At 40.6% G+C, this 9,238-nt stretch overlaps 1 long non-coding RNA gene across 1 annotated transcript in view; it reads left to right on the top strand.

Annotated features, from left to right (window-relative positions):
• The first annotated feature begins 6,582 nt into the window (after positions 1–6,582).
• LOC108389329 (uncharacterized) overlaps positions 6,583–9,238 on the top strand; it is a 39,744-nt gene continuing 37,088 nt past the window's right edge. The window contains exons 1-2 of the long non-coding RNA XR_012125533.1: positions 6,583–7,194; positions 7,287–7,417. This is a non-coding gene — a long non-coding RNA (uncharacterized lncRNA). The remainder of the gene's footprint in view (positions 7,195–7,286; positions 7,418–9,238) is intronic.

Genomic DNA, 9,238 nt, shown 5'->3' with positions numbered 1-9,238 from the left:
TATTTACCTGCAATCCCAAACGGATTTAATGAGGCAAATGGGATTAATGAATCTGCAACGCAGTTCATGCGAGAGTAAAGGCCTCCAGCCCAGATTTGGCTGTCAGCGCTTCCCATTGGAATTCTTTCATGAATTGTGAAAGTGGGTTTAAATTGTGCAGTCCAGATTTTAATTGGAAGCATTAAGAAATGCACCAAGACACAGAAAAGTAGAAACAAGGTCCCACAGAGATAGGATAACAGTAAGTGAATCTCTCCAACAAAGAAAAAGATGCCAGATTACAAATGAGCGCTCTCTCTAGGGAGCAGCCCCCCCGTCAGTGTGCAGGCGTGGACAAAGGGGACAATGGACACCTCCTGACACCAGGCTGTGTGTCTGGTGAGCGTCCCCCAGTGCGAATGTTAGCACTGTGTGAGTATTTATTGTGTTTCTATAAAGTCCTAATGAGCTCCTTGGGTGAGAGTGAGACCCTTTGCTCTTTCACACTGTGCCCAAGACCCCTAAACTTCATGGGGTCAAATCTAAAGAAAGGGTAATGGACCATGAGGTCCAGCTTAATAGACCCGATATTAACACAGCAGCAAGAATGTCACCAAATGCAAAGTTTAGGGCAGGCGATGAATGAAGTATTTGTTACACTTAAATAATATATAAAGGTTATCACAGAGTCGTGGCACTCCATCAATGTCATCATCGCAGGTCTTCGAGAATCTGCTGGGTATGAAATAATCCTGTGGCACATCTTTAAGCATCAATAGATGAATTTGCATTCCAACAGCAAATAATAAATCAGAATGCAAAGCCAGGCAGCTGTGGCACCTCCTGGAAGTATGTGTAGGTGTTGAAAGTCCCTTGCCCGTAGAAGTGACCAGGTTCTCCCAGTAGCTCATGCTCACGTGACAGGAATGCAGTGTACGCCTCATGATGATTGTACATTTCATTTGCTTAAATGCACATTTTCTCTAAGTGAAGCAGAAAGATTTTTCTCCTCTAGTGGTCTGGTTTTTTAGGATAAGACAGATGTTCCTTGCTTTGAGATGAGTAAAGAATAACCACACTGAGGATGAGGTCACGAAGCAGAACCTCCAGGATAAATACAGGGCTCTTCCCCAGACCCACAAACCCCTGTGGTTGTTAGTCCGTCACAGTCAGCTAGTCTGTTATTACTGTGACCTTGAGACGGTGCAGCAGAAGCCCCAGGCTCGGAGTCTGAGCCCTGCGCCCCGTGGTTTTGTTCATGAGTCAGCCTTGAGAGCGTCACTTCTGAGACCAGGGACCATCCTAATGGCCTGAGGGCGCGAGCCGGTAGACATCTGTGTGCCTGTTTATCTTCCTCATTCTTATTTTCTGCCAAGTTAAAAGTTTTCTTTGGAATTGACTCAAGTAGGTTATGAATTCTTTGAAGACAAGGACCATGTCTTAATTTCTGCTTTCCATGACTTGATTATCACAAAAGTGGAAAAGTGCATTTATTTAGGAAATTCAGGCAGTATATTGTCAAATTAGTTAGCTGACATATACTGTCACTAACTTCCAGCAGGTTGTTAATGGCTGGCTCTCTGTTCCACTTTCCACTACTGATTTAATTTCTAGGAGTCTTCCCAGCCACTGGTTTTCAGAAGCTATGTGAATATCACTTCAGTATTTGTAAAATTAGACCAGATCAAACAGATGAAAAACCTCACAGGTTTCAGAAAACTAGTTTCCATGTGTAAGTTCCTAGAACAAGTTCATTTACAAACCAAAAAATGCTTGTGGACTCCTTAAGTCTGTGTTTAACTGCTGCCATTTCTCTCTCTCTTTTCTTTTAAATTTATTTCTTATTTATTTTCCAGTTTTATTGAGAAACAGTTGGCATACATCACTGTATACGTTCAAGGTGTACAGCACAACAGTTTGACTTACACATACTGTGAAATGGTTACCACTATAAATTCAGTGCCCATCACCTCATACGTATAAAATAAAAAGAGAAAGCAGTTTTTTTTCTTTGTGATGAGAACTCTCAGGATTTACTCTCTTGACAATTTTCCTATATTCACACTGCAGTGCAAGCTGTAGTCACAGTGATGTCCATTACAGCCCTAGGACATATTTCTCTTGTAACTTTTTGACCATCTTCCTCCAATTTGCCTTCCTCCACCCCAACCTGCGGGAACTACAAGTCTGATCTCTTTTCCTATGAGTTTTTTTAGTTTGTGTTTTAGGTTCCACATATATGTGGGATCATGCAGTATTTGCCTTTCTCACCTTGACCTATTTCACTGAGCGTAGTGCCTCAAGTTCCTTCCATGTTGTTGCAAATGTAGGATCTCCTCATTTTTTGTGGCTGAATAATATTCCATTGTGTACTATACCTCAACTTCTTATCCATTCACCTGTCCAGACTAGTTAGACTGCTCCCATGTCTTGGCTATTATAAATGATGCTGCTGTGAACATGGGGGTGCAGCTATCTTTTTGTTAGTGTTTTCATTACCTTTGCATATATTCCCAGAAGTAGAATTGCTGGATTATATGGTAGTTTTTATAACTTTTTGAGGAACCTCCCTACCAGTTTTCCATAGTGACTACACCAACTTACAATCCCACCAACAGTACATAAGGTTCCCTTTTCTCCACATTCACCCCAGCATTTGTTATCTCTCATCTTTTTGACAATGGCCATTAAAACAGGCATGAGGTGACATCTCGCTGTGATTTTAATTTGCATTTCCCTAATGAGTATCTTTTCACATACCTGTTGGCCTTTTGTATATCTTCTTTGGAGAAATGTCTATTCAGATTCTCTCCTATTTTTTAATTGGGTTATTTGTTTTTTTGCTGTCAAATGGTACGAGCTTTCTATGTGTTGTGTATACCATCATTTCTTTTTGTTCTCTCTGATTAATAGGGATGGAGAGAATGACATAGCCATTTTATGTTAACTTGTTGCTATTTTTAAAGGAAATACAGAGAAATTTAAAAATGGAAACTAATCAATTTTTTTAATAACGCAAAAGCCAAGAGCACTTACCTGGTTATGGGGTTAACCATGAAGAAGGGGCACTAGGAGCCAGCTGACTGTGTGTGGTACAGGAACGTCAGAATTCTGACCTACCCAAGTACATTGCTTCCTCCAGCCTGCCAGGGTCCCTAGGATTTCTATCACTGGAGCCATTACTGTGCATTAAAACATCATTTACAGAAGGCCCATTAACATGTACACAATGTATTTGCCCAGTAATATCCATTCTCTCTAGTATGTGTTAACCAAGTGTGGGACATAGTCCAGAGCAGAATGTCTGAACCGAATGAAAGTAGAAACTTGAGAAAAGTAGGATGTGGAAGGCGTTCTGGGGAACAGGAGGCCCCAGGCCCTGGGCATGGTGGGGGGAAGGCCCCGCCTGACACAGGGGAGGGGCGCTGAGGATGGCCTTTCCAAAACTGGGCCTGAGGCCGAGCTGTGCCTATTAGTGAACTGTTCCTAAATAACTTCCTAAAATCAACAGTTCTTAAAGGAATTTATATTTATACTTTCTGGGGTAAACCTACAAAGTGTGGTTTTGACACTAAAAATAAAGTGTGCAATTCATTTCTTCTGATAGAATTTTAGAAATGAGACCAACACAGACATTAGAAAAGAAATACTTGTACTCTGGCTAGGAAGGCATCAAACAGCTCAGATTTACCTTCTGCCATACGTATACATATACATCTGTGTTTTTGAGACACTGAAGTTAGGAAGTGAAGAACAGTCATACCCAAAATGATGATTTTTAAAAAAATAGGCTTTGTATTTTAGAGTGGTTTTGATTCACAGCAAAACTGAGCAGGAAGTTCAGAGAGTTCCCATATATCCTGTTCTTCACCTCCCACCAAACAGCCTACCCCACTATCAACATCCCGCACACCAGGTTGTACACTTGCTACAACCCACAAACCTACATTGACACGTCATCATCACTCAAAGTCGATAGTTTACGTTAGGATCATCTCGGTGGTGTACATTCTGTGGCTTTTAACAAGTGTGTAATGACATATACCCACTCAGTTTCACTACCCTTAAAACCGTCTGTGTTCCACCTGTTTTGGCTCTATTATTCTGCGTTCCCACCAGCAGTGAATGAGCATTCCTGTCGCTCCACATTCTCACCAGCATTTAGTGTCATCGAATAGGTGTGTAATGATACTTCATTATTATCTTCATTTGCATTTCTCTAATGACATTATGATGTTGACTATCTTTTCATATGTTTAATTGCCCCCTTTGTGTCTTCTTTGGTGAGCTGTCCAGATATTCTGCCAATTTTTAAATTGGGTTGTTTCTTTTCTTATTATTGAGTTTTAAGAGTTCTTTGCATATTTTGGATTGTGATCCTTTATCTGATGTCTTTTATAAACATTTTCACCCAGTCTGTGGCTTGACTTCTCATTCTCTTAACTGTCTTTTACAGAGCAGAAATTTTTAATTTTAATAAAGTGCAGCTTATCATTTATTTCTTTCATGGATCATACATTTGGCATTGTATCTAAAAAGCCATTGTCTTGTACAAGGCAATCTAGACTTTCTTCTGGGTTATCTTCTAAGAATTCTATAGTTTTGCACTTTGCATTTAACTCTATGATCCACTCTGAGTTAATTCTTGTGAAGGATCACACTGAATCTCTAGATCAAGTTGGGAAGAACTGACATTTTGATAACATTGAGTCTTCCTATCCATGAACATGGATACCTGAGAAGATAAATTTTGTGCATGTATAGATATATATTTATTTGTTTTTATTTACTTATCTAAAGATAAAAAGGAGATGTTTCAATTGGGAAAGTTACTGATACATTATTAGAAAATAGCCTCAGGGTTTTTTTTAAAAGGAACAATTTTTGATGTATTTAATTATAAAAATTACTAAATACCTCAAAATTTTCTTACAAATTTCAAATCTCAAAACAACAACTACACCCAAATTTTCTTACAAATACTAAACAATTCACTTATTCAATAAATAATTAAATATTTTAAAATATTTATAGGTGCCATATACATACAATTTTGCTAAGGATACAATGGTATACAAGACAAAGCATCTCTCCTTGTGAGAGACAAGCTTAGAGAAGCTCACAGTTGGAGGGGAATGAGAAACAAGAGATTGCAATACAGTGTCATAAAAGTTATTGATGCATGTAAATAATACAGGGTGCTTTGGGATCAAATAGTAGGAGCAAAACTTAGCTTGAAGGGTCAAGGGGGGGCTTCCAGCAGAGGGTTCCATGTCAGCTGAGACCTGTCCTCCTTTTCCCAGTGTTTAAGTATTGAAGGACTCCATCTCCTCATCCCTGTCTACATCCAGGATTGAAAAACAAAATGGGATTGTACTTAAAATGCAAAAAATTTGAACGTATTTTCATGAAAAAGTTAAATGTAAAAAACTTAAAATTATTTTTCTAGTTTTCAAAGAAGCTACTGTAAAAATTTCAGAATTCATATAAATGGCAAAATATAAACTAATAACCATCAGAATTTTAATAACATTATTTAATAAAGATGAAATTTTATTTCTTTTTGGAAAATGCACTTAAATTGTACTAAATATTTTATACACATAAAACGATCCGCAGTTGTAGAGTTCAGTGTCCACCTGATTGTCAGTGTAAAACATTGAGTTCATATGTATCCCCAGAACCACAAATCAAACGTGAGGAGAAGGAAGTAAATGGACTCTCAGCATGGAAAGGAAATTACTTTCCATTTTGCAAGATTCTGCCCTTCTCTGAGAGGAAGAGGTCGGCAGTTCAGTGTTTCGTTGATCTTTGCACCTCCATCACCCACTTCCTCTCCACCACGAACAGCACCACAAACAACCCCTGCCCCCGACGGCAGTAGGACACCGTGGCCTTCAGGTTTCTGGTCACAGCACTGGAGAGTTTTAACAAGAGTTTTATTCACGAGAAGAGATGTCCAGGGTCACCACTGCTTTGCCAGCCCTGAGTCCTGACCCTGAACAGAGGCGTCCATGTGTTCTTTGATACAGTTATTTTGTGTGTTTGGGACATGGGGGTCCCTCTACTGAGCAGAGCCCAGGGCGGCCTCCCTCCTGCCACATCTCAGGCTGGTGCTACAGAGCTCAGTCCTTTAATTCACTGAGGCTTTGGTTCAGATGTCACCTTAGATACTCCCAACACGCACACATGTGCACATATACACATGCATGCACACACATGCCCACAGAGACACGCATGTGCCCTGACGATTCTCTGGTCTCTCTTCCAGATTCAGTTTTCCTCAGAGTGCTTTTTCCTGCCTGCTGTATGCCATGAATTGAGTTTCCGCTCTCTCCCGGCCAGCTGGGATGTAAGCTCTGGGGTGAGTCTGCCCTCCTTCCTCCGTAGGCCATGCCGGGCAGTGGGGCATGTTCACGGCAGGAATGGGGGCGTCAGCCAGGAAGAAGGGAACACCAGGAGTGTGGGAAAGTCACTGATTCACTGTCGCCCGTGGGCAGTTCTGACAGACAGCACAAAACACTACCATTCTCCAGATCTGTGTGCCCACCATGAACACTAAAGGAATCTCCTGACAGGGGCTTAGTTTGGGAGCGGGGAGGGCAAGACGTCTGCGCACAGTCCTCTTCGGTTCTCTGCGCTGGGAGCTCCAAGCCGCCTCTGAAGGGCTTCCTCACCCTGTGCCGTTCGCCTCAGCTTGTCTCCATGAGTGGGATCCTCAAGGCACACCGAGATCAGAACAGTCCCCTCCCAAGTGCGCTGACATGATAGCATTGACTCAGTAATACGATGTAAAATTATGAAAATAAGGGTATTTCCTAGCCCAGTGAGACTAGCATGGAAACCAGTCAGCCGGACAACTACAATCTAAGTGCAGAAAAGTGGCTTTCCTGGTGGAGAGTCCTCTTCGGTGTGAACCTCCTGCCTTCCCTGACTTTTTCCCAATCCCTTCCTTTCCCAGTCCCTTGGCTGCTTTCTCTCAAACTTGTACAGTATACTAGTAAAAAAAGTACATAAAGGAGAACATTTAAAAAAATAGTTATTCTATCATGACTGAAACCAAAAATATATAATTTCCTTATTGGAGCAGTGCAGGTGAAAAAATGTAGGACTTATTCCACTAAAGGGTTTATTAATAACACTCCACTAACAACACAGACTTCAGGAGGTCAGCAGTTTGGCTGAGATGGTCCTGAGGGACGGACCTCATCAAAGGTTGGTTCCTTTTCTCTATTGATTTACTAAATTGTTTGGGGCATGCCTATGCCAATGGCTTCAAAGCATTTCTCTTTTTACTTCTTTCTTAGCTTTAAAATGTATGCCTTTCCTACAGAAGTCTCATACAACCTTTCAAGCTGTTGGAGATCAAATCTTTTAGTGGCAGTAATGATCGGCTGATGTGAACATTTAGTAGCTATCTGAAGTGTCTGCATCAAACGTAAGTCAAAATAAGAGGTTTCATGTTTTACTCTAAAGACTTAGACTCCTTTATAAATAGACATCACTAATTAATAGTGATTCAGGGTTTCCGAGGAGAATTCTGCCCCCTGGAATTTAAAAATAGGAATCTACAGTTAGAAAATGAAGTAGACTTCATAGTTTAAGGGAGAAAACATGTTGTACAATTCTATATGCAGCTACCTGGGAAAAGGAAGAAAGGGTGAAAGGAAATCTTAGTGGCAGAATCACATTATTTTAGGACAAGAATTACATAAAGTTTGCAAAGCAACTTTTTTTCATGTCTGTGTAGCTCTCGGGGCACAAACCACAGAGTCAGTTGCCCTACCTTCTGTGCCTTTCCCTGCTAAAAACCTCTGGTTGTCTCTGGAGTATGTTTTATTTGACAAGCCTTTATTTAATTAAATGTGCTATCCACTAAGGATGTACAATTTAGTTCACATTCTAGTGGGGAAAAGCTACCTTAAAAAAAAAAAACTACTGTATTTCATACCTAAAAGAATTGTGAACAGGCTCTTGAAGGAACAGTTGTACATCTGTGTTCAGAGCACAGAGTACAATAGCTAAACATGGAGCAACCTGAAATGAACCTTGAATATATCACACTAAGTGAAACAGGCCAGACACAAAAAAGCTGATACTGTATGATTTCACTTTTTTGAGGTCCCGAGAATGGTTAAAATCACAGAAACAGCAATAAGAATGGTGGTTGCTCAAGGCTGAGGGTAAGGGAAAATGCGTTATTATGCAACGAGTACAGGGCTTCCGTTTTGCAGGCTGAAAATACCTTTGGAGATGGATGCTGGGGATGGTTGCACGTTATGAATGCACTTCATGCCACAGCAGCGTACACTTAAAAGTGGTTAAAATGGTAGATTTATGCTGTGTGGATTTTATCACAATAAAAAATTGTTTAAAAGCTACATTTAAAAATTGTAAGTATATAATAAACAGCATACTGTAGAGTCACAAAAGAAGCATTAATATGTGTCTTAGTTTAATTAATAATATATTCATATATGTGTTAGGTGGGGACACAGCCAGAGAAAGTGTGCAGTGGGGGGGGACAGGTGAGTGAGGCCTCTGAGGACACAGGCTGCATCAGCACGTGCTTGATCACCTCCGCTTGCTACCAGATCACCCAGCACCCCCACCCCGCTGGTGAATGCACCGCCTGATAGCCGGGCTGTGGGCTGTCAGTTGGATTAACCACCCTCGAGTGGCCCAGACTCCCCCTCACCTGATGATTTTTGTGCTTATCAAAAGCCAGAGGCGTTGACCCTCCATGTTTATGCCAGTTGCACATATTATTTTTATTACTCATCTGAATGAAATATTATGTAAACCAATTCTACGAGAGCGTAAAAAGGAAGGGATCGTCAGTCTGTACAAAAGAATGCTTTCTAAAGGCTCCATAAATTAATCACTATAGAAAATGGAAAATGTGTCTCATTAAGTAAAACACCTCCAAGTAACTGGGAGAACATCGTAAATACACTGGACGGTTTTGTACTCAGATCACTTTGCGAGTGCACTTAAGTTCCCTTACTCTTCAATGAAGTCAAAACTAAAAACTGCAGAATGCAGAAAGAACAGAGGTGATGAGCTGTAGAAGTGTCAATGGACAGATTTAGAGGAAAGGTTCGGGTCTCCGCTGAGGTTCGATGACTGAATGAGGCATTTATATGTTTCAATTTTAAACAGTTAAATAAATGATACATGAACATACATGCATAATGTTGTATTAATTCCCTTTATCCGCCACCCAATCAATCAGAGGTGTGATTTCCCCAAAGACACG

This window comes from Manis javanica, chromosome 15 (genome assembly GCF_040802235.1).
Source record: "Manis javanica isolate MJ-LG chromosome 15, MJ_LKY, whole genome shotgun sequence".
Taxonomy (NCBI): Eukaryota; Metazoa; Chordata; class Mammalia; order Pholidota; family Manidae; genus Manis; species Manis javanica.
Note: the sequence above shows the minus strand (reverse complement) of the source record. Positions and strands in the feature narration are given on the sequence as shown.